The following is a 24,182-nucleotide window of genomic DNA, read 5'->3' as shown; positions in this document are numbered from 1 at the left end:
AGGGGTTCACTTCCAATGTTTAGTTTATGGGAAAAGTGAGGAGATGCCAGACCTGTGAGTCTCTTGCTGGTTTTAGTGACAATATCAGTCAATGGCGATAGGTTCACACAGTAATGAACTTAGACCCTCAACCCAACAGCTGTGAAGACAAAGTATGGATACCTCAATGAGTTTTGGAGTTAATTCTTTCCCAGTTGAGTCCTGCTTATATCAGATGCCTGTCTGGTCCACAAAGGTGTGAGATAATAAATGCATGCAACTTAAAACTACTGAATTTGAGGATAATGTTAAGTAAGTGATCCAGACAGTGAAAATACAAAGTTGTGATTTGAGTGGTAAAGATAAGTGCTATTATAATAAGGATTTAAGTAGGGGCACTGAGAAGGCACATTCACACAAGGTGCGTTTAGATAGGTTGGTACTGGAGAAATAAATGGTTGCTATTATACAAACAATATTCATGGCAAGAATGAATAGAGGTTTGCAACTAGAAGCATGATCCCAGAGACTTCAGCATGGAAGGTGGAGAAGCAGAAAAAGGAGTCTTTCAGACTGCTACCAATGAGCAACCTCTGAACACAGAAAACTGGAAAGCATGGCTTCTGGAAAAAGCATTGGCCTTTGAACTTAATTTTATTACAGTAGTATGTATAGGTGGGGGTGGTGATGTATGCCACAGCATCTAATTGCAGGTTAGAAGACAATGTTCAGGAGCCTGTTCTGCCTTCTATTCTGTGAGTCTCAGGCATTCAATTCAGGTTGTGGGTCTTGGTGGTGAGTGGTTTTACCTTTTGAACCTCTCAGGTACCCATGCGTGGTTTTCAAGAGACTGTGTTAAGACAGTTGTTCCTGTCTTCTCTGTTTTCAGGAATGTGTATAAACTGTGCATATCAGTAGCCAGGGGGTCTTGTTAACAATGGATTGCTGGGACCCCCTCTCTATATATGACTCAGTAGGTTTTGAGTTGAGGCTAAGAACTCACATTTTGATCGAGTGTTGAGGTTGCCTAGGCTGGTGCTAATACTGCTTTGGGCTCCACTGTTGTCCAAATTTATCTAAATGTGCTCCACAGACTATTTGTGGGCATTTTGTCCATTTTCCAATTTTTATGTATTCAACAATTTATTGGTTTCTTAGTAATAGGCATTGGGATGAACATTAGAGATAAGAATTTCCAATATCTACTGGAGTACTTATTCATAAACATTTAATAGTGTCGTCCATAGTAAGTCCAACAGCAGAGGTACCAGGTGGAGAAAGAGTGTGTGCATAGAAAGCATGCCAGAGGAAGTTTCATATGGGAGCTTTTAAATGCAGGGTGATGTTTTAACTTGTTTTCTTTCTTATATTTTGAATTTCAAGACAGGGTCTTATATAATCCAGGCTGGTTTTGCAATCCTCCTGCCTGTGGCTCTCAAAGGCTGGAATTGCAGGCATGTGGAACCAAAACCAGATTACATTAGGGTGATCAAAAAGTAAAAATGCCTTCTAGGGATGAGTATATATAAGGACAGAAAAAGATGAGTAGGTGGATGTATGCATTTTATTCAAGCTATTGCCAAGCACCCAAGATAGAGAGCAGCAAGATTAGGGAAGGCAATGAGTGGATAAGGCTGGATTTGGCTTGGATTTACCCCAGCGCTCAACATCGTTCATCACATCAAGTGGTGATTTACTGATAGGGACAATGACAATTATTCCAAAGGCAACTTGGGTTGGAATTATTGAGCTTGTTCCAATCAGCAGTTAACAACTCATTCAATTAAAATGGCTTTCCTTGGAAGGATAAAGGAAAAAAAGGCAAAGAAAATGTATTATATGACTGTATATTTTGAAATATACTGAGTATGCAAATCTATGGAGACAGAAAAAAGCTTAGCAATTGCTAGGAGCTGAGGAGAGGGACTCAGGGTATGTTTTTTAATGGGAAGGAGATCTCTTTGAAGATGACGTTTGTGGACTTATTTGAATTACTAACTGCTATCCAAACATACTTTGCATGAAGGTAATTTATTTTTAAGTGATTTTTGTCTCTAGTCACAAAATATTGATGTGATAATTCTAAATTTAATATAATATCTAACAGTTTTGCATTTATCAAACATACAGATCGGGGCTATTCTAATTTTCATGCATGTGTAGTAAGAAATAGCAGGGAACTTGATTCAGCAATCAAAACAAGTCATCATTAACCCAACTGAAACAACAAAGGGAATTTTTTTAGGTATTGCTCATAAGTTAATTCATCAATGGACATATCAAAGTCTAGACATGTAGATAATTTCAATGAAGACAACCTTTTTTCTTTTTTTCTTGATGACGCTTGCTGACTGGCAGGCCTGTATTGTTATCTTCAGGATTAATGACTTCAACTGGCACCATGTCAAATGTACTGCCTTTTATCTAACTCATAGCTAGGAAAAATCTGTCTAATACTGTAAATGAAGAAAGGATTAATGTCAGGTTATATCAGTATGTTCACTGCTTTCAGGTGTGAGGCATTCATTTTTTATTATTTTATTTTATTATACTTTTAAATCTGTGCATGTTGCATTATGCATATGTATACTTAGGGAGCCCGTGTCTTTAAATATGCGTATGCAGGCCACAGTTCATGTTGTGACATTATATGTCTTTCTCTATGATTCTCAGCCTTTTTGTCTTTTGGAGACAGATTCCCTCAGTGATCCTGGACCTTGCTGTTTAAGCTAGACTGACTGAATGATATTAAATTTGTATTTATATAACACTTGAGTAAAAAATGAATGCCTTGGCATTTATTCTTACTTGAGTGTTATAAATAAAAATTTACAGCAAATTCTAAAATTGTGGAAAAACATACCAAAATGGATCTGGCACAAACACAGTTAATATTATTTTGTATAGTTCCTTCTTTGCAGTTCTTTTAAATAGAATTTTTCCAAAACTTGATTTTGGCCCTCTGAGGCAGAGAATTGAGTTTATGATGCTTGCTTTCACAGCAGAGCACATCAAAGTTCTCTGCTAGGCCTTTATTTTTGTATCTTCTGCTATACTCACTTCCCTAGCTCCATTTGTTATTATTATTTAAGTTATGCTCACCAAGGTATAGGCACACAAACATCTTGGGAAGATGCAGTACTGTTTCATTAATCATTGGTTTTCATTTGTAGAAATGATATTATACAGATCTCATTCACTCCACGCTTAGTTTTTGCACTCCTTTCTAACTAAAACAAATTTAAAGTTATATTTATCGTGTGTGTGTGTGTGTGTGTGTGTGTGTATGTGTGCGTGTGCACTCTGCTTGGTAAAGTGCAGAGGGTTGGACAACTACTTCACACCTGTTCAAGTTCTTGATACATTAATTTTGAGAGGAGAAAAATATTTATAACCTCCTGCAGCTGCTGCTGTGCTTGCTCCTGCCACTGCTGTTGTAGATTAATTGATGTGATGAGGTTGATGATGATGATGATGGAGAGCTGCTGAGTTTTACAATGTGAGCAAAGGTGAGAAAGTAATCAGTGTGCATCCCACTTACCTGCACCTATTGTTTTTGGTGCCTTCTATTGGTTGCTGGGTTTGCCCTTACTCAGATCATACCCTGAAGTCAAAGGTTAACTCAGTGACCCTGACCAGTCCATATACTTTCCAAAGTTGGTAAATGTGGGTTGTAATTTAGAAGCAGGTGAGCTATAATAAAAATAAAGTTCTCCCAGATCATGTATTCTTCTACACTTACTTGGCTTGGCCCTAATCAACTGTTTCCTCTGAGCTTTGACAGTTTCATTCTATGAAGCAGCTATTCTTTGCCTTGTGAGGATGATGTCAGGTGCACGGGCACTTGCTAGCATCTCCCAGGAGTCTGGCATCATGCCCTGCCCCTAAAAGAGTTTTCAGTTTCAGTGTTTGTTATCAATGCTCACTTCGGTTTTTCAGTTTGTTATATTTGCTTCATACCTGTCAGCACATCTTACAGTTGGAAATTTTGATTCATGCCAGGCATAACAGTTGCAGAATATGTCAATATTTCTGACATAAACTATAAAGAACTCAAATTTTCCCTCCTCTTAGACATTTGAAGCTCTTGACATTGTTCCAACATTACCAATAGCATTATTAAGTACATCGTTTGTTCATTTGTTAAACTGCTGTGAATATATTATTAGCTACTACTTCCTCAGTCTTCTTCCTTTTAACATTTCCCTCAGTACTTGAAAGAGTTAAAGTGGTTTCTGGAAGTGCTTTAAGTTCTGGGAGAACCAGGCTCCTTGTGTCTGATTCATTTTGTGTGTGGGAGGTGTGCTGTTCTAACCTTGTCACTGACAGGAAAGTTCAGACTCGTCTCATGCTGCACAGAAGAAGTCTGTCCTTGCAGCTTTCTGTGACTGAAGCTTAGCCCTCAGACGATGATTATATATGGTCCTCCGTCAACATGCTGATGCTTGATGGTGCCATTCCTGCTTTGGATTGAACTGGCAATTTCTTTGCTTCATCCAGGCTGTCTTACACAATGACAGATTTTATTCAGATGGCACAGGTGCTTCAGATCCATCCTGTCCAGGATTGACAGCAATTGTTTTATCATCCAGTGCAACAGACACGATGCAAGAAAGGGAAAACATTTGCCTTATTATCTGACCAAAATGACTGTACAGATGAGGCAATTTTAGTTTTAGATACACTGATAGCAATTTGGTAAGGAACATCTGAGAATAGGTTAATGAGTCATCATGGGAGGAAGGAAAGGTTTGATTTTTTTAAAAACATTTTTCTTTCTTTTTTCTTGGATATTTTCTTTATTTACATTTCAAATGGGAAGACACTGGCTGTTGAAGGATACCAGCTTTTCCCTATAGGTCAGGCATCCACCACACTGGAGGAAGTGGAAGAAGTGTGTTACAGTTTGCATATCTGTTCCTGCGTGTCTTTGCATATGGTATGGTTTCAGATTTTCCTTTCTCTCTCTGCTTTAAGTCCAGTTGTGCTTCCCAACTGTTTACTCTGCCAAGTGATAAATTTAGGAACAAATAAAAGTTGTAGAAACAAGAATCTTAAAGAGCACTGTCTCACGGGAACTCATGGTTATGTAAGACTGGGTTCTTATAAACAGGAGCCTAGCATGGCTGTCCTCTGCAAGGCTCTACCAGCATCTAACTGAGACAGATGCAGATGGTCATAGCCAAACCTTGGACTGAGGTAGGGGACTCTTATGGAAGAGTCAGGGGAAGGAACAAAGCAGCTGAAGGGGATTGCAACCCCATAGGAAGACCAATAATGTCAACCAACTTGGACCCCTGTGAGCTCCCAGAGTCTAAGCCACCAACCAGAGAACATACATGAACTGCTCCAGGCCCCCAGCACATATGTAGCAGAGGACTGCCTTGTCTGGTCTGAGTGGGAAAGGATACACCTATTTGTGTAGAGACTTTATGTCCTGGTGGGTGGATGAGGGGAGTGGGAGATGAGTGTGGGGGAAGTGGGTGGGGGTTGGGAGGCAAAGGGAAGAGAATTAGGTGAAGAACTCTTGGAGGGGCACAGGGAAGGGGGCAACATTTAAAATGTAAGTAAATAAAACAATTAAAAAACAATCTCTATGAATAAAAACAATCAAATGACAGAAAGGATATTAGCATTCATTTAAGTCAGTCTCCCATCCACAAGCAACATTCATTTATGATGTGCAATGGAGAATAATTTCTGTTTGAACTTCCATAGCTGGAAGGTCTTTATTTCGCCAGAGATCTCATTTATTCTTATAGACTTATAATAAAATATTTTACTGGATCTGTAATTCCTGCATGCAGGAGGCAGAAGAACCATGATTGCCTATACACAAGGCTATGTCTAAGAAGAAAACCTGTTTTTATCTTTTCTTGATTTCATACCTAATTTTTTTGCTTCTTTGGGAGTCAAAGTATACGATTGTATCAGGTGTCTCTGTGATAAAATTAGACACATCTATTTTAAAAGTCTTATTTTAGAGGTCATTTGCTGAAATATTGTGCCATCATTTATAAGAGTTACATTTAAACTGGTAATTTTATTAGATTTTGTTATAAGTTATGTGTCTTCTATAGGAATATAGTTTGTAAAAGTAGACAGAATCTTATTCACACAAGAGTGAATTCATGATTGAATCATGAATGTTATGAATGAAATTGAGAGAAAAATAAATTAGAAAAATATTTTCAATATATTGTACATAGAACAAAAGGCAGCATTTAGCCTGATGTTTGTTATAGCTCCTTTATATACAGCTGTTTGACTGCATCTGTAATTCTAAAGATTATTTGAAATCTTACCCAACTTTAAATTTTTTATTCCGTCTAGTTCTATTTCTATATAGAAAAATGTTTTGATAATTTTGATCATTTTTAGTAAACATTTTCTCTTTTTAATTGAAAACAATTACTTAGTATTAATTGTATTTATTATTCAAGTTATCTAGAGTCAGTGTGGCAATCCTCTGAAGTTACAAGTGTAAGGAGCCATAGGGCTACAGAGATGGCTCAGTGAGTAAAAATGATTGTTGAATATGCAGGATGAGTTGAATTTAAATTCCCACTACTGATGTAAAGCTGGACCTATAGAGTAAGTGCTTGCAATCTTAGTGCTACTTGTAGGGCAGAATGTCAGGATGCATGAGTGCACACACACTCACACGCACACACACACACACATGCACACACACGTCAAATAGTTGGCATTTGGCCTTTTTCTATAAACTTTGGATTTTAAGTGATCAGATTTACACTCAAAATGTACAAACATATACACTTTCCTTTCATATTTCCTACAGTGGATACTATAGCTCCCTACGTTTTTGCTTTTGTCAAGTATGTATCCATTAGGAATACATTTTTCAGTTTTGCCAATTAGGGCCTTAGGTTCAGACTTGTGTTTTCTAATGTTCTATGGATGATGGTGTTTGCGAAACATTATCTCTGGGTGATATATCCATATGGGTGGGTGCTACTGGCTTATGTATGTTTACAATGTAATGTGTGGGTATATTATAGTTTATTCAATTCATTGTTGATACACAATTACATTATTTCTAGTTTTTGGACTTTTTGTTTGTTTTGCTTTCGTCTATTACAGACAATGTTGCTAGGGCTATTTTTTCTATTGTCAAATGGTGTGCAGATGCAAGAGGCTTCTGTGCCAGTCCAAAGCTGAAGGTGCTGCTTAGTAAGGTCTGTGAGTCTTCAGTAGTAGTGAGTCAAGCCCAACCATCTTGAAACTGATTATATCCACAGCACACAAATGCTCTCCTCACTCTCTATCAAAGCAAAAGTTGGTTTTGTTAGTTGTTTCATGTTTTATAGCTGGATATGTTCTGTATTTCACAGTGTCTTTAATTTGTAAATCTGGTTTTTAAAGAGTGAACATTTCCAATTATTTGCTGACAACTGTCCATTCCTCCTCCTGCTCTTTTTGAGACAGGGTCTTAAGTAGCCCAGGCTTGCCTCAAGCTGGAAGCCAACCTTGAACACCTGATTCTTTTGCCTCTACACACCGACTACTGGTATTACAGACGTGCATCGCCACCTCTGGCTTCAGACTTAATTTTTTCAGATTTATTTATTTTTATTTTTTGTATATAGGAGTTTTGTATGCATGTATGTCACTGTGCAAGTGTGCATATATGCAGGGGTCAAGAAGGACAGTAGAGGGCATCACACCCCCTGGAACTGCATTTCCAAGATGGTTTAATGCTGAGAATTGAACCCAGGTCCTCTTAAGAGCAGCCAGTGCTCACACCACTGAGAAATCTCGCTAGTTCGTCCTTAATTAATATTCTTGATGTTGGGGTTTATTGTTAAAATATTACAAATGTCTTTTAATAACAGAATTCTTACTTAATAGTTTTGTAAAATGGGTTCTTGATTTTAGTGTAATAAAATACATTAACTTTTGCTTCCAGTCAACACATTTGAATACTTGATACTATTTAAAATGTCTTCTTCACTCTAAAGGCATAAAATATCTTCTTTTTTTAAAATACTTTTGAAAAGGCTTTGCCTTCAATTATAAATGGTTTGGAATGTCAAATGTATAATATATAGAAAATTTAAATACTAAATATTAAATCAAAATATTCACTTAAAAATAATTTATTTATTCACTTTATACCAAATTGCAGCCCCCTCTTCTCCTCCCAGTTTTCTCTCACATAGCCCCTCATCCCCTACCCCCTCCTCTTGTCCTCTGAGAAGGGGAGTGTATCCCCCTACCATATTCACTTTTTAAAAAGCAAAATACTTGGCATTTGTGGAAGAAACTTTGCTGTATAGTGTTTAAAACTATACAGAAATGACAATGTATTATAAATTGTATTTATGAGGTTTCCAGATGTTTAAAAAATGTATTCTTTTAAATTTTATTTTATTTATTTTCATTGTGTGTATGTGTATGATGTGAGTGTGTGTGTGTGTGTGTGTGTGTGTGTGTGTGCGCGCACGCGCGCACATGTGGCACCACGTATATGTGCACATCAGAAGACAACTCTGTGGCATCCATTCCCTCCATCCACCTTCAGTGCATTCTGTGGATCAAAGTTGGGCTTTCAAGCTTGTGTATCAAGCACCTGCTGAGTGAGCTCTCTGGCCTGGTTCCAGGTTGTTTTTTGTGTTATCTTAAATGCCCAAAAACAAATAAAACATTTTCTTATTTTATAGCACCAAGTATTTTCCATAGTGCTAGAGAATGGTATTTTGATATCACCAGAATAGCTTCCATGAAGTTTTCAGAACATTTAAATTTCACTAAGTCAGGTACATACTTCATGCAGCCATCGTGAAATTCAGAACACCTGACAATGATTGATCTTAATCTTTCTATTAAGGTGACAATAAATCCTCTTCTTGTAGGGCAGAAAGTGAAGCTACTTTTTAGTTTAATGGGAGTATCCTTGGGAGAGCTGGGTATGGTCTCATCTCTTGGTGTCATGTCTAAGAAAATTCTGCCTAAATATAACAAGATCTTTTCTCCTCAACTTTATTCACACAGTTTTAAAGTTTCATCTCTTATAGTCTGTGATACATTCTGATTAGTTTCCTGTCAGTTCTAAGAAATGGGGTCCAGCTGTATTCTCGTGAAAGTGGATATCCAGTTATTTCAGAAGCATTTGTTGAAAAGACGATGATTATTTCCTCATTGATTTATCTGACATTCTTGATGAAATAAATGGATTTTAAATATAAGCTTTTATTTCTTCACTTTTCTTTTTCTATTAATTATTAGAGCTTTGTTGCAACTTTGAAAATAGTAATTATAAGTCCACTAATTTCTTAGTTTCTCTTCTCCCCTTAATTGTCTTCAGAGGTGGGGGGAGTAGATGCTAGAGATCAAATTCTGGCTTTTACCACGCCAGGCAAGCTCTAGGAGTGAGCTATATCGCTAACCTTGTATAGATACCATTTTATATTGAAAATAGTATATGGTTTAGAATTCTTAAAGGAATATTAGCAAGGATTTTAATAGGATTATATGGAATCTATATTCTTTATATAGAATCTCTATAATCTGGAGAATATTGCTGTCTCATAATTTTATGATTTGTAATTATGAGTTTCTTCCCATTCAATTATTTAATTCATTTCAACAAAGTTTTATAACTTTTAAGGTATAAATTTGTATTTATTTTTGTTAATTCTTTTATAATTGTTTCATTTCTTTATAATTTATTATAAATTGATGTATTTGGCTAGTTTTCTTTCCTTTTTCTTTGTTTCTTTTGACACAGAGTCTCTCAGGGTCACACAGGTTGTCCTTGGACTAGGGATGTAGCTGCAGCTAGCATTAAACTCCTGATATTCCTACCTATTTCCAAGTACTAGGAATACAGATGTGAGTTAGAATCCTGGGTATAAATAGAACATTTTACTTCCTTCATTTTTGTATTTTTCATTGTAAGTTTATGGAAGTATGATTGAATTTCTCAAACAAGTTCTCACCATGTAGCCCAGGTTAGCCTTGAAGTCATTATATAGATATGGCTGGCTTCAGTCTTTAAGTTTTCTTGCCTCAGCTTCCTTAGTCCTGGGTGTGCACCACCATGCTTGGCTCTGTGACACTTTTCTAACTTAACTTTAGTCTGCTTTGCTTTCTGTTATCTGAGTCATTTCTGATTCTGCCTTACCTACCAAAGTAAGCATCCTGAGTCAGACCTCCTGTGAACCCAGCCTATGCCACTTCTGTAGTTCTGATATGGGGGCCTAGGTTAAGTACTGTATTTAGAAGGCATTGGTAACCTTATATGAAATTCAGGTCTAGGAACCCAGAAGAATGAGCAGATATACACTTTAGGAGTTCAGCTTACAGGTGAGTTCAAAGGTGGGTTATGAGAGTCTCATTTAGACTCATGTCATTGTAGGGGTTTAATTTTATCCATTTTATAATGAAGACCCTGAGATTTCATGAGCGTTAGATCAGGAAACATCAGGTTTGGGGAATTTTCATTGCCTATGACTTCAGTAGGAACAGCGCTGTCCCATCGCCTCCTGTTAGTAAGCCTGCTGGGAAACTTTTCCTAAAGTTTGCAAAGGAGGATAGAGGTTTTGCACAGAAGAATCAGATGTAACCTTTAGTGTGACAGTGCCTAACGTGGTGCAGGAGCCAGGTCTGATTCACATCCACTCAGGTAAAATGAGCAATCCTTGGTAATTACTGGGCTTGGAAATATTTGTGAGAAATTATAGTTTAGCTTCATGGATTCATGCCTAAATGCGTAGAGTGCTGCAGCATTTTTTGTGCATAATAAAAGGAAATCAATGGTTGCTGTGATCCACAGTCAATGCATTTCCCTGTTCTTTGCAGAACTTAGCAGACAAAGCAGTATTTGTAAGTATTATTTCAACTTTCTATTTTTTCCTTTTAATTTATTTTTTATCGGATTTTCTTTATTTACATTTCAAATATTTTCCCTTTTCCAGGTCTCCCCTTCAGAAACCCCCTATCCCATTCTCCTCCCCCTGCCTCTATGAGGGTGCTCCTCCACCCACCCTCCAACTCCCAGCTTCCTACCTGGCATTCACCTATACTGGGGCATCAAATACCCTCAAGCTCAAGGGCCACTCCTCCTACTGATGTACAACAAGGCCATCCTCTGCCACATATTCGGCCTGAGTCATGGGTTCCTGCATGTGTACTCTTTCCTTGGTGGTCAGGTCCCTAGGAGCTCTGGGGGGCCTGGCTGGTTGATAATGTTGCTCATCCCATGGGGATGCAAAGCCTCTCAGCTCCTTCAAAGCCTTCTACAACTCATTCATCTGGGACCCCATGCTTAGTTCAATGGTTGGCTGCGAGCATTCACCTCTGTATTTGTCAGGCTCTAGCAGAGCCTCTCAGAAGACAGCCACACCAAGCTCCTGTCAGCGAGCACGTCCCAGCATCCACAATAGTGTCCAGGTTTGGTGACTGTATATGGAAAGGATAATATTCACTTATCAGTGAGTGCGTAATGTGTGTGTTCTTTTGTGACTGAGTTACCTAACTCAGGATGATATTTTCAAGTTCTATCCATTTGCTTGCAATTTTCAGGAACTCATTGTTTTTAATGGCTGAGTATTCCATTGTGTAAATGTATCACATTTTCTGTATCCATTCCTCTGTGAGGGACATCTGGGTTGTTTCTAGATTCTGGCTATTATAAATATGGCTGTTATAAACATAGTGTAGCATGTGTACTTATTGCATGTTGGAGCATCTTCTGGGTATATGCCCAGGAATAGTATAGCTGGGTGCTCAGGTAGTGCTATACCCAATTTTCTGAGGAACCACCAGACTGATTTCCAGAGTGGTTGTACCAGCTTGCAATCACACCAGCAAGGGAGGCGTGTTTCTCTGTCTCCACATCCTCAACAACATCTGCTGTTCTGACTGGTGTGAGGTGGAGTCTTAGGGGTTGTTTTGATTTGCATTTCCCTGATAACTAAGGATGTTGAACATTTCTTTAAGTGCTTCTCTGCCATTTGATCTTACTCAGTTGAGAATTCTTTGTTTAGCTCTGTACCCCATTTTTAATAGGGTTATTTGATTCTCTGGAGTCTATCTTCTTGAGTTCTTTGGATATTAGTCATCTATTGAATGCAGGATTGGTAAAGGCCTTTTCCCCTTCTGTTGGTTGCTGTTTTATCCTATAAACTGTGTCCTTTTGCTTTACAGAAGCTTTGCAATTTTTTGAGGTCCCATTTCTTGATTCTTAATCTCAGAGCATAAGCCATTGGTGTTGTGTTCAGGAACATTTCCCTTGTCCCCATGTGTTTGTGTTTCCCCCCACTTTCTCTTATATTATATTCAGTGTATCTGGTTTTATGTGGAGGTCCTTGATCCATTTGGACTTGAGTTTTGTACTGGGAGATTATAATGGATCAATTTGCATTCTTCTACCTGTTGACCACCTGTTGAACCAGCATCATTTGCTGGAAATGCTGTCTTGTTTTCACTGAAATGGTTTTAGCTCCTTTGTCAAAGATCAAGTGATCATAGGTGTGTGGGTTCATTTATGGGTCTTCAATTCTATTCCATTAATCTACCTACCTGTCACTTTACCAATACCATTCAGTTTTTAATCACAATTGCTCTGTAGTACAGCTTGAAGTTAGGGAAGGCGACTCTCCCAGAAGTTCTTTTATTGTTTAGAATAGTTTTTGCTATCCTGGATTTTTTGTTCTGTGCATTTAGTGTTTTGATTATTATGTAATGAGAGGATTTTCTTTTCTGGTCTCATTTATTTGGTCTTCTATGGGCTTCTTGTACCTTTATGGCCATCTCTTTCTTTAGGTTGGGGAAGTTTTTTTCAATGATTTTGTTGAAGACAATTTTAGGTTCTTTGAGCTGGGAATCTTCATTCTCCTCTATTCCAATTATTCTTAGATTTGTTTTTTTCATTGTGTCCTGGATTTCTGGATATTTTGGGTTAGGAGTTTTTTATGTTTTGAATTTTCTTTGACAGTTGTGTCAGTCTCTTCTATAGTATCGTCTACACCAGAGATTCTCTCTTCTATCTCTTGTTAGTGATGTTTACATCTGTAATTCCTGAACTCTTTTCTAGGTTTTCCTTTTCCAGGGTTGCCTCCATTTGTGTTTTCTTTACTGTTTCTACATCCACTTTTAGATCTTGGACCTCTTTATTCAAGTCCTTCGCCTGTTTGATTGTGTTTTCCTCCATTTGTTTAAGGGATTTATGTGTTTCCTCTTTAAGGGTTTCTACCTGTTTACCCGTGTTTTCCTGTATTTCCTTCAGTGAGTTATTTATATCCTCCTTAAAGGGCTCTATTATCTTTATGAGATAGGATTTTAGGTTGGCTTCCTGATTTTTAGTTGTGTTGGTGTGTTCAGTGCTTGCTGTGGTAGGAGAACTTAGTTCTGATGGTGCCCCCATATATTGGCTTTTGTTTTTTATTTTCTTGTGCTTGCCTCTTGACATCTGGTTATCCCTAGTGTTTGCTGGTCTAGGTGTCTGTGTCTGGAGCCTGCCTCTTTTGTCACTGGGTTGCTTCAGGACTCCTGGTAGGCCTGTGGCATTGGTTGTAGCAGATCTCCTCTGGGGCCTTCTGATTGTGGGTTCTTCAGAGCAGCAGAGAAGCTGCTGATCTCCTGCCCTGTCTGAAGTAGATCTCCTTTTTTTTTTTTTTTTGGTTTTTCGAGGCAGGGTTTCTCCTGAGAGGCCTTCAGAATGTTGGGTCTTCAGAGGAGCTGTCAAGCTATTGTCCTGTGTGAAGCTGTTCTCCAGGGGAGGTCTACAGACTTGGTTTCTGTTTTCCTATGTGTAGTGGAACTCCAGGGAGGCTTTCAGACTGTTGATTCAGTTGCCCTGCATGTCTTGGATCCCCTATGAGATCTTTAGATGGTGGTGTCAGTTACCTAGTTGCCTTGTGTGCAGAGGAACTCCTGGGATGCTTCAAGCTGTGGTGTCTTCAGGGGAGCAAACTAGCTGGCAGTTTCCCCCAGCAGAAGGCACAGGCTAGAAGGGCTTATTTCAACTTTCTTAAAACTGAAAAATTAGGCTAAAGATGATGAGTTTTCTACCATGTCTGGACATATTGAAGTAAAATTTTCCTAAATGACATAAGGCACCATTATGTTTAGAAATCTTTCTTTTGTTTTGTGAGTTGGTATTTTATCTATGGCTTCTTTACTTTTTTCTAACTGAGAAAGTTATTTAGGTAAAATCTTGAAGATGTCTTAGAACTCTTTTTCTTATAGTTTGATATCACAATTTTTTTTAGATTAATTGTGTGTCAGGGGAGAGAAGGAGGAAGGTAGAGAAATTGGGAAGGGAGAGAGAGTGTGTGTAGGGGGAGGGAGAGATACCAATCTATTCTAGGTTGTAGGTTTGTCTTCTCTAGATATTTATACTGTAGGTTTGTCCCCCTTCCCTAGTCAGCTCAGAATGGGAACAAAGCTGATTAGCCCTTGTTTCTCTACCTGGTGAAAGCTTTTGAGTTGTTCTGGGTGTTTGCCAGGCTGTGGTGCTGCTTGTTGTATTTCCGGCCTATTTATTGCTTTTCTACAAAATCGTTTCCTATTATTCTGTCCAAGTCTTCCTCTCAGCTTTTCCCATTTTAGTCGTAGACACAAAGACCTTTTGTGTGCTATCTTGGCTCTATCCTTCTGTGTGGATAGTATAGTGCATGCATTATGCATTCAATCAGTCTGCTTTACTTGGGACCCAAGGTTATTTAGTTACTCAGTTAAAATGTTGTCTAGTTACCTTTTTTCTTTTTAATTTTAGGGATTGGACATAGTTCCTTGCATACAGTAAGAGCTGAGTTATATACCTAGTTCTCTTTGTTTCTTGTTATTTTGAGTCAGGGCCTTGCTAAGGTAGCCAAGCTGACCTTGATATTGTTATCCCTATATCCCAGGCTCCAGGGATGCTGAAATCACAGGTATGTATCACCACCCCAGCTTTCATAACTTGAGATTTAGAACATGTGTTTAATTACCATTTTTTCTCTATACCAATCATTCAAAGGTTATATTTTTTAAATTACATAAATTAAGGAGTTTCAGTTCCTATGGGAGGGGGATCTTATCAATATTTTAGATTTGAAAGCTATAGTTATATTACTTTGTATTTCACATTTTCCAAGTAATTCTTATTTATCTAGGTCTATATAATTATAATTTTCTAAACCATTTTCCCCTCCTATACATGCACATAAGGAGTCCATTCATCTTAGATTGTTTAGGCTAATGTCAGTGCATATACTTCTGACTTTCTTTTATTAGAAATACATTTAGAAGGGACCCCTTAGGTTTGTTTTTTGATAGGAATGACATCCAAGGAAATATACTTACAAAAGGGGTTGTAGGTAAATAACATGATACTAAATGCTTTTATAAGTGAGAGAATAAACATATCCGATACCTCCAACTTCATTGTTCTGGTTGGTAGTATTTTCAGTCTTTGTGGGTGAACACTAATAGGTAGTTTTAATCTTTTCCCAGGAAGCACTGTAAGCATTGCTCAAAAAATAATCAGCCTCATGGAGAGAAATCAGGAAGAAGTCCCGAGGGCTACACTTCTCTACCAGGAGGTCTGCTTGGCAGCTCAGAGACTGGATCTCTTCCTCCAAAAAGAAAATGCCCACAAAGAGGTTTTTAAGCCACATGTCCTGGCTCTCAGAGAGATGGTTCAGCAATCCTGCATTAAACTCATGTTCCTCCATCCCGTAGTTTATGGTAGGAAGGCTGAAGAGCTCTTATGGAGGAAAATATACTCTGATATTATCATGCTGCTGATGAAGACCAACAAGAAACAAATGGACACTTTCCAACACTGGGGAGAGCCCCTTCAGGCTCACCTGAAGGCTGGCCTCAAGTTCTATGAGCATCTCTTCCTATTCATTCAAGGCCACTATGAACTGAGGTTACAGAGCTACATCGATTGGCCTCACAGTGCCATCCACTTGATTGGCTGTAAGAAAGTGGGACCCACGTCAGCAGAAGAGGCTTCCTGGGCCCGGATGGCCTGTCATCGCTGCCTACTATACCTAGGAGACTTGTTCCGGTATCAGCATGAGTTCCTAGACCTTGCCACCAAGAACTTGGCAGAAAGATGTTACTACAGAGCCTTGTCAGTGGCCCCAAATATGGGAATGCCCTTCAACCAACTGGGTGCTCTCATGGGGAGTAAGTATTATGATCTAGAAGCCACATACTACTATCAGCGCTGCCTCTACGCTGAAGTGCCTTTTAAAGGAGCAGCTTGGAACCTCAAACGGCTCTATGATCATGCCGGAAAGAGGTACAGCTGTCTGAAGAGGTTCCAGGGAAGGAAACTGACTCATAGCCAAAGGCAGTGTTGGGACAACAAAAGGCTTCTGGTTAGCTTCCTCTACCTTCAGAGCCTCCTGCAGCCTAAGAGAAAATTCAAAGCCGCAAGGCTTATAGCCCTGTGCCAACTGGTTCTTGATGACTTCCGTCTCTGTCTTTCCTACCGGCCATATCAATCTGGCCTGTGCCAGGCTTCCATAGAAGATAAGCCTCCTAAAGGCTATATGTTTCTTCCGGACTTCCTCATCTTCCACATGGTGGTTCTTTGTCTCATGAATGTGCACAGCCTGAGGAAATCAGGCTCAAAACAACAAAAACCAGCTGTCATTTTCACCCTGACTCTTTTTTCTTATCTAGTCCAACATGTGAACACACGAATCCAGGCTGAGCTGCAGAAAAGGAAGCTGACTTCAGAAGAGGCTACTCCAAGAGATGGATGCTGGGACAAAGAGCTTGGAAAGGAACATCAAGATTTTCTATCTCCTGGGCTCCAAAACAGCTACTCTCTGAAAAGCCACAACTGGTCTGGCATTTGTAGAGAGACTGAGGCCAGTTTTCATTCCTGTTGTGAATCAGATGAGACAGACGAAGATGAAAACTCATCCTTAAGTTCCCAGGCACAATCAGACACAAGCAGTGAGACATCACACTCTGATACAACGGATGAAGAAGGGAGTGGGCCCTTGGATTCAGACGAAATTCAGAAGAGTGGAGGTCCATCCAAACCTAAGTGTGCTCGTTCCAGAAGCAAACTGAAGGCATACATACCTTCTGACAGTCTCCTTGATCTCTTGAAAACAACTATTTCTTCTAGCCTGCCAGCTCCTTTGAGTCAAAAACTCCAAGGAAAACATGCCTCGCCTTTGGCTCCTGTCTTCAGTTATAATGTCCTAACACCTCCAACTGATCCAAGCCCAGCTGTCAGCACTTCCTTGGGCACTGAAGGTGAGATGAGCAGCTTTCCTGAGACAGAATTCCACATGGGTTCCTCTTGGGAGCAGAGGTCCTTAATCACTCAAAACAATCTCCAGACCACTCAATCGAAACTGGACATTCTTTCTGCAGAGGGACTGTTGCCTACCATCAAGGTGATCCTGAGCTGGCTCCGCAGCAATCACAGCTTCCTCTTGTCACATTGGAGGAGTGTATGTAGCTTGTGGGACCACCTCTGTGTGTTGCTGAACCTGTTGCCCTCAGTGGGAGACCTTCAGCATCCAGATCTTTGCCTGTCTCACCATCTCCAGGACTTGCTGCAGAGCTGTCAATGGCCAAATACTCCCAAGTACCTTCAGCTCCCTGAGGACATTGCCCTGTTTCAACAGTCTCCTCCTCAAGTGTCCCAGGATAGGGCAGACTTAGGGCAGGATCCACCTCAACTCACCAACCAGGAGGAAGTTATAGTGCGTATTTGTTTCTTCAGAAGCTTTGGTCATTTTGCAACAAGACTCCCAGGACAGTTCTTGAGATTTGACTCTAAGATGGGTATCTTTGTGAGTAGTACCCTTGAAAGGTCAGAAAGTGCACCTCACCAGCTTCCAAGAACAACTCCAAGATTCAGGCTTTCCAAAGACATAGTCCAGCTCTGGCTACAACGTGAAGTGGCATTGCTAGAAAAGACTTTTCGAGGTCCCCAGACTCGGTCAGTGTTGACCCCTTACCTGTTCCCTGACCCCAGGGCCCTCTGTGAGCATCTTTCAGTCATACAGAAACTAGCCACTAGTGCTAAGTTTTTTCTTATCATACCCAAGATTGTGGTTGACACACTGTACATCCTAAAATGGGAAGACCGCAGGGCCTTGGCAGCCATCACTTTCCTAGAGGATGAGTTAAAGAGAAGGAATCAGTACATTCTCTGCCAGTCCTTTGTGTCTAAGAGGTTGGTGAGGCCCAGGATGACTAAACCAGACTCTGATGCCTGGGATCTCTACAATATTCTTGAGTTCTGCAAAAGTCTGCTGGACTCATCCAGACCAGGGACCCTGGATCCCAGCAGCATGGTGACAATCATTACTGGCATCTGTTTGGAACATCCTAGAAATTTCTCATACCCGTTGCAACTGGTTCTGGGGATGGCAACTGAAGCAGGTGTGGAAATCAAGAACATCCTGAGTTTCCACAAAGAATGGAAGGTGATCAGTTGACATGCTCACACATTCCTGTTCCTTGTCTTTCCAGTGCTTATCATTCAAGTTCAATGTGCTTTTCTCTTGTGAGCACCTAATGCTGAGGTAGGCATTGTGTACATGAGTATTTATGTCTACCAATAGGTACAGTCGTTGTGTAAGAGCTTTCTGAGGCCTTCCTGTTTATTTATCGTAGCTCTGTATTATGCTTCCTCTGGAAAAAAAAAATCAACATTAACTCATTGTTTAGTGATCTTATGGCAAAGCACCAAATTCACACATCACTTCTGTGTCCAAATACAGCTTCATGAATGTTCTGTGATTTAATCAAGTCTGTTTTGTGACATGCAACTTTTATGTATATTGTTTTATTATGGTGGGGCCATGTCTATTATTGATGTCACTCCTCTTCCATCTATTAAACTCAATAAATATAAAGCTAAAATTTCATGATGCAGGTGATGAGTTTTATTGATATTTCTGGTCGTGTCTACTTAAGGGTGATTTTAATAGCTCCCAGGATTGACAGGTTCCATCCTGCTTTGGTTAACTTGGGAATACACACCACATGGTACAATACTACTAGCCTTTTAACCTACATTTGCAGAAAAATTTTCAGCTTTCATTGTTGTAGAATTGTTCCTTGCTTTGTACTGACTCCATGGTATTTTTTTGGGAGCTGTTCTCCATCTGCGCCACCTGGAATCCAGGAAACAACTGGGATATTCTTTCAGCATCAGGCATTATGTAGGTATTCATGCCCTTTTTTTCCTATGGGCCTCCTCATAAATTCAGCCTCAGCCAAGTTGCTTCCCTCATATGTAGAGAAAACCCACACTTACCTTCTTCCTCACTTCTAGGTCCCTATTATTTCTCTGTAATTCAGTGTCTCAACCAAATTTTCAGTTTTACCCTTATCTGAAGATTTAAACTGCCTTGGTATTTTACTATATTCATTGGGAAATTTTAGCAAATTAAAAGAAAACTCAAATGTCTCACCCTAATCTTATCACTTCTGATTTTATTTTCTTATGCTTCCTCTGAATACATATTTTTTTATACATATAATTGATATTGGATGGAAATCTTTTATATGTTTGTACATATTCATATGTATGAGAGTATGAAATCCTATACACATGTGTCAGGGGATAACCTCTGGTGTTAGTCTTTACCTTTGACCTTAAGTCAGGGTCTTTTGTTATTTGTCATAGCATACTCCAGGCTAGCTGGCCTGTGAGCTTCCAGAAATTCTCCTGTTTCTGCCTTCCATCTCATGTACTGCTGTGTGTAACATTAAATGGGTTCTGGGTATCCAATATTTGGTCCTCATCATTGCACATCAAGCACTTTATCCATCAAAATATCTCTCCAACCTCATATTAAAATCTTTTCAGTCTACTTCAAGTTATCTTTTGTATTCTTATATTATTTTTATCCTTGAATATTTGTTTTTGAACAGTGTTTAAGTAGTTTTTCTTTTCCAACTTTTTGGTATTAAATTATTAATCATATGATAAAGATTTTTGTTACATGTTGAATTATTTTCATGATAAATGGGCAGATATTTTTTAGTAAGTAAATATACACATATGCTAAGTATAGTGTATGCTTTTAGTACCAGCACTTGGGAGGCAGAAGCCAGGGAATTGGGTGTTGGAGAAGAGTCTGAGGTACATACCAAGATCTTGCCTCAAAATAAGACAAAAAAATTTTAAAAATAATTTACATATACATGTATCAAGATCTTAAGTGTCGTCTAGAAATTGTTTACCTTCAAAGAGAAAACATTTTATATATTATATAAATATTATATAGTACATATTTTACCAAGATATTGTAAAAATTTTCCTACTTATATTAAAAATGACCTCCTTATAGGAATGTAATACTTACATAATTTCTCCTATTTCTGACATTTGTTTTTAAAAATTTTTGTCCCATTATAAGTAATATAAACAATTTATGCATATTTTTTGATCATTAGAATAAATTTTCAGAGATAGTATTGCAGGCAAGGGGAATTGAACATATAGGGCTCCACATATTGAGGAAAGAAGTTTTTCTTCCAAGCCAACAAACTTCAAATTCTTAGATCCAGTTTTGAAAGCATCTCCTTCAGCATATGCTATCTATGTAATTCCAACAAGTCTATTATATTTGTGGACAGTTTCTAACACATTTACCCTTTTTCTTTTCCTTTTCCTTTCTTTTTTTAATTTAATTTTTTTACTTATTCACTTTACATCTATCTCACTACCCCCCTCTAGGTCACTCCCTCCTGAAATCCTTCTACCATTCTCCATCCCCTTCTCCTCTGAGTGGTTGGCCTCCCTGGGTGTTTCCCCACCTTGGCACTTCAAATTTCTGTGAGTCTAGGCGCTTCCTCTCTCATTGAGTCTGGACAAAACAGCCCAGCTAGAAGAATATATCCATTTTTTTTTCAATGAATGGATCAGTGAACACTGATTAGAAAGTTATTTGTTCATTTTGTATCTGTTGTCTCTCCAGTTTGCCCTGAGCATAGCATCCTTCTTCAAGGCACTAGAAGACTTTAGAATAACAAAGCAGATAAATTTCACACACACACAACAATGACCTTGAATATGACTTTTGTTGATACAGCCACTTTCTCTGTAGTTTACGCTGGGCTTCTCCATAATGCTGTGTCATGCAAAGCTTTGCACCTTGACATGACTAGGAGTGGTAAGGGAATGAAGACACATACATAGAGAAGCTGGGATTGGGTGGGCTGTGTGCACTTTGACGGAAAGATTAACTACCTCTGCACCTGGGAACCTCAGGTACAGTGGGAGGGACTAGCAGGTCATCATAGGATGTTCTTGTGAGCACTCTTTGGCTGTAAACATCCAGGAAGAGGAAGCTGCAGTTGCTAGTTTTTTTTGTTTGTTTCGTTTTGTTTTGTTTTGTTTTGTTTTGTTTTTCACCCCTCACAAAGTGCTTAATCATTTGTACATACTTATACTTGGACCAAACAAAGACTTCTTCATTTTGATCCTGACCAAATCCTTGGCACTTTCATAGGATCTACACATTGCATCATCAACTTGGATGTTCCCATGCCAACAATACACATTCACTCAGGGCTTCCTCTAATCCCCACAACATAAGCCAGGCTGACCTCAAACTTCTAATCCTTCTGTCTCAGCCTCCAAAGGGCTGGGATTACAGGCATCTCTCCTTTTGGTAAGTTATATTTTCTTTCCTTTCTTCACAATATGAACTATAGATGTCTGTACTTTATTTTTTTTCTGTCCTATTTTACATGTTATGATTGCTTTTAGATATCAAGAAAAACGGCTTTCTAAACTACTATTATGCTCAAGCCTGTGGTATCTTAGTGAGTTTTTAACATTTCAAACACCCATACACACCTTTTCATTGCACTTGTACCTTTTTTTTTTTAAAGAGTGTTCTAGGTTTATTTTTCTTTCTTTTTTCTTTTTCTTTTTTTTAATTAGGTATTTTCCTCATTTACATTTCCAATGCTATCCCAAAAGTCCCCCATACCCTCCCCCCCCACTCCCCTACCCACCCACTTCCACTTTTTGGCCCTGGCGTTCCCCTGTACTGGGGATATAAAGTTTGCAAGTCCAATGGGCCTCTCTTTCCAGTGATGGCCGACCAGGCCATCTTTTGATACATATGCAGCTAGAGTCAAGAACTCCGGGGTATTGGTTAGTTCATAATGTTGTTCCACCTATAGGGTTGCAGATCCCTTTAGCTCCTTGGGTACTTTCTCTAGCTCCTCCATTGGGGGCCCTGTGATCCATCCAATAGCTGACTGTGAGCATCCACTTCTGTGTTTGCTAGGCCCCGGCACAGTCTCACAAGAGACAGCTATATCTGGGTCCTTTCAGCAAAATCTTGCTAGTGTATGCAATGATGTCAGCGTTTGGAAGCTGATTATGGGATGGATCCCCGGATATTGCAGTCTCTAGATGGTCCATCCTTTCGTCACAGCTCCAAACTTTGTCTCTGTAACTCCTTCCATGGGTGTTTTGTGCCCCTTCTTAGACTTGTATCTTTCTTAACATCACTGTCTCTCAAACAAATGTTAATCCAGTAAACCACACCTACTTGCTCCACTGTCTTCTTAGACATTTTTTCAACTTCTACAATCTGACTTCTGGATTTATGGCTCTGTTGGAATTTAGTGACCAAGATGAGTCTGATGCAGAACAGCAGATGAATTTAAAGTCGTTATCTAGGTGGGGATATAGTGCCAGCATGCTTAATGAGGCACCAGGTTTAATCCTAAGTGAAAATTTTCCATTAATTAATTAATTTGGAAACTCTTTAAAGGAAGAAGACTTAAGCCTGTTATTTTCCTTCTGCTAAGTTTCCCAGTTTCCTTTCCTCACCATTGTCATTTTATAGATATTTCACATACCACTGAGCATCTTTTCCCAAAGAATCAGAGCTTTGTAGCTCAGAATCCATAGACTTTCAATAAAGGGATTTTAAAAAAATCATCTGGAGATTACATGGAGCTTCAGAGGGGTCAATCCATGGTTGCTTTGTCCCTGGTGCTTGGGGAGAACATCATGGTGGAGGCAGTTTGTGCCATCTCCCTGTGGATGTGAAGCCATAGCATGATTTTCGAAAGAAGGCAGACTATTTAATGCATGAAAAATTATCATCAGACAAAGCTTCTGCTTCTAACGTCATGGAGGATGCCCTTCTATAAGCAGACTGCGCCCTACCTTTCTTTTTCTATAGAATGTAAGAAGGCATTTTTATATTGATGAGTAAAATGAAGTCAGTACAAAAACCTGCCAGCTACTCAGTGACTTAACTCATATTTCATTCCAGATACCTCTGGCTGTGAATCTGTCATAAACAGGTCTCAGTCACATATTGGGACCCTTGATATCTCTATGGATATCAGGGACAGACAAGAGGTCAACTTGTGGAGAACAGAAAACAACTTCTCTCTTATCCTATCATATTGTTTTATCTTTAATCTACTCTGTTGCATGGTATGTCGAATTATTGGAACCCCAACAGGAGATTTCATCTCTACTTTGAGATGATATTTACTTAAGAAGAAATTGCTTTATGTGTGAAGACACTGGGTTGTCTTCACAAGGAAAATTTTATGTTTTGGTTGGAATAAGTTTGAAGGTAAGTTATGTTCAGTTATAGTAAGTTATAGTAGCTGCAGTTAGATAGATATTATATATATGCTTTAGTGTGTAAATCTCTGCCTTATTACAATATATATTTCATAGGAACAGTGAAACTACATTATGGTTCAGTCATATATTGTGCCCAATACGTTCTATTGTGAATTTAAGCCTTATATTTTTACTTGCTTTTTCTGTATCTCTGCTGGATTTTTCTCAGTAGAAATTAATGTATAATAAACCCACATATCTATATAGAAAGACAAAGCAAACATTATTCTCAAGGAATTAGCTCATAGATGATGAATATGAAATATATAGGTCTTGGTTAGAAGCTGTTGCTTCATTCTTGAGGCAGAATTCCTTTTTATCTCAGATATACAATTATTCTGTATTTGATGCCTTTATACTGATTGCCTTTATACTTGATGCCTTTAAACTGATTGAAGCCCACTTTATCTGCTGACATAATAATCTCTTTTATGTAATATTATCTGCTCATAAACATTAGCCATATAAAATATCTTCACAACAAATTTAATATTCAGTTAATATTTTTTAGCATGACCGCAGCCAGTTCTGAGGCTGAGGCAGATTTAATTTTTCCTAATCTGCTTTTATACCATCTTAATTACATGCA

General features: G+C 38.7%; 1 pseudogene across 7 annotated transcripts in view; it reads left to right on the top strand.

Moving 5' to 3' along the window:
• LOC110310532 (nonsense-mediated mRNA decay factor SMG5 pseudogene) overlaps positions 1 to 18,839 on the top strand; it is a 132,261-nt pseudogene extending 113,422 nt beyond the window's left edge. For all 7 annotated transcript variants that reach the window (XR_003834981.2, XR_003834977.2, XR_003834980.2 and 4 more), the window contains one exon: positions 15,442 to 18,839. The product of XR_003834981.2 is annotated as a nonsense-mediated mRNA decay factor SMG5 pseudogene, transcript variant X6 (transcript). The remainder of the gene's footprint in view (positions 1 to 15,441) is intronic.
• Positions 18,840 to 24,182: the final 5,343 nt, after the last annotated feature.

This window comes from Mus caroli, unplaced genomic scaffold (assembly GCF_978045245.1).
Source record: "Mus caroli unplaced genomic scaffold, Mus_caroli_1 scaffold_16, whole genome shotgun sequence".
NCBI lineage: Eukaryota > Metazoa > Chordata > Mammalia > Rodentia > Muridae > Mus > Mus caroli.
This window is presented reverse-complemented; position numbering and strand designations above follow the sequence as displayed.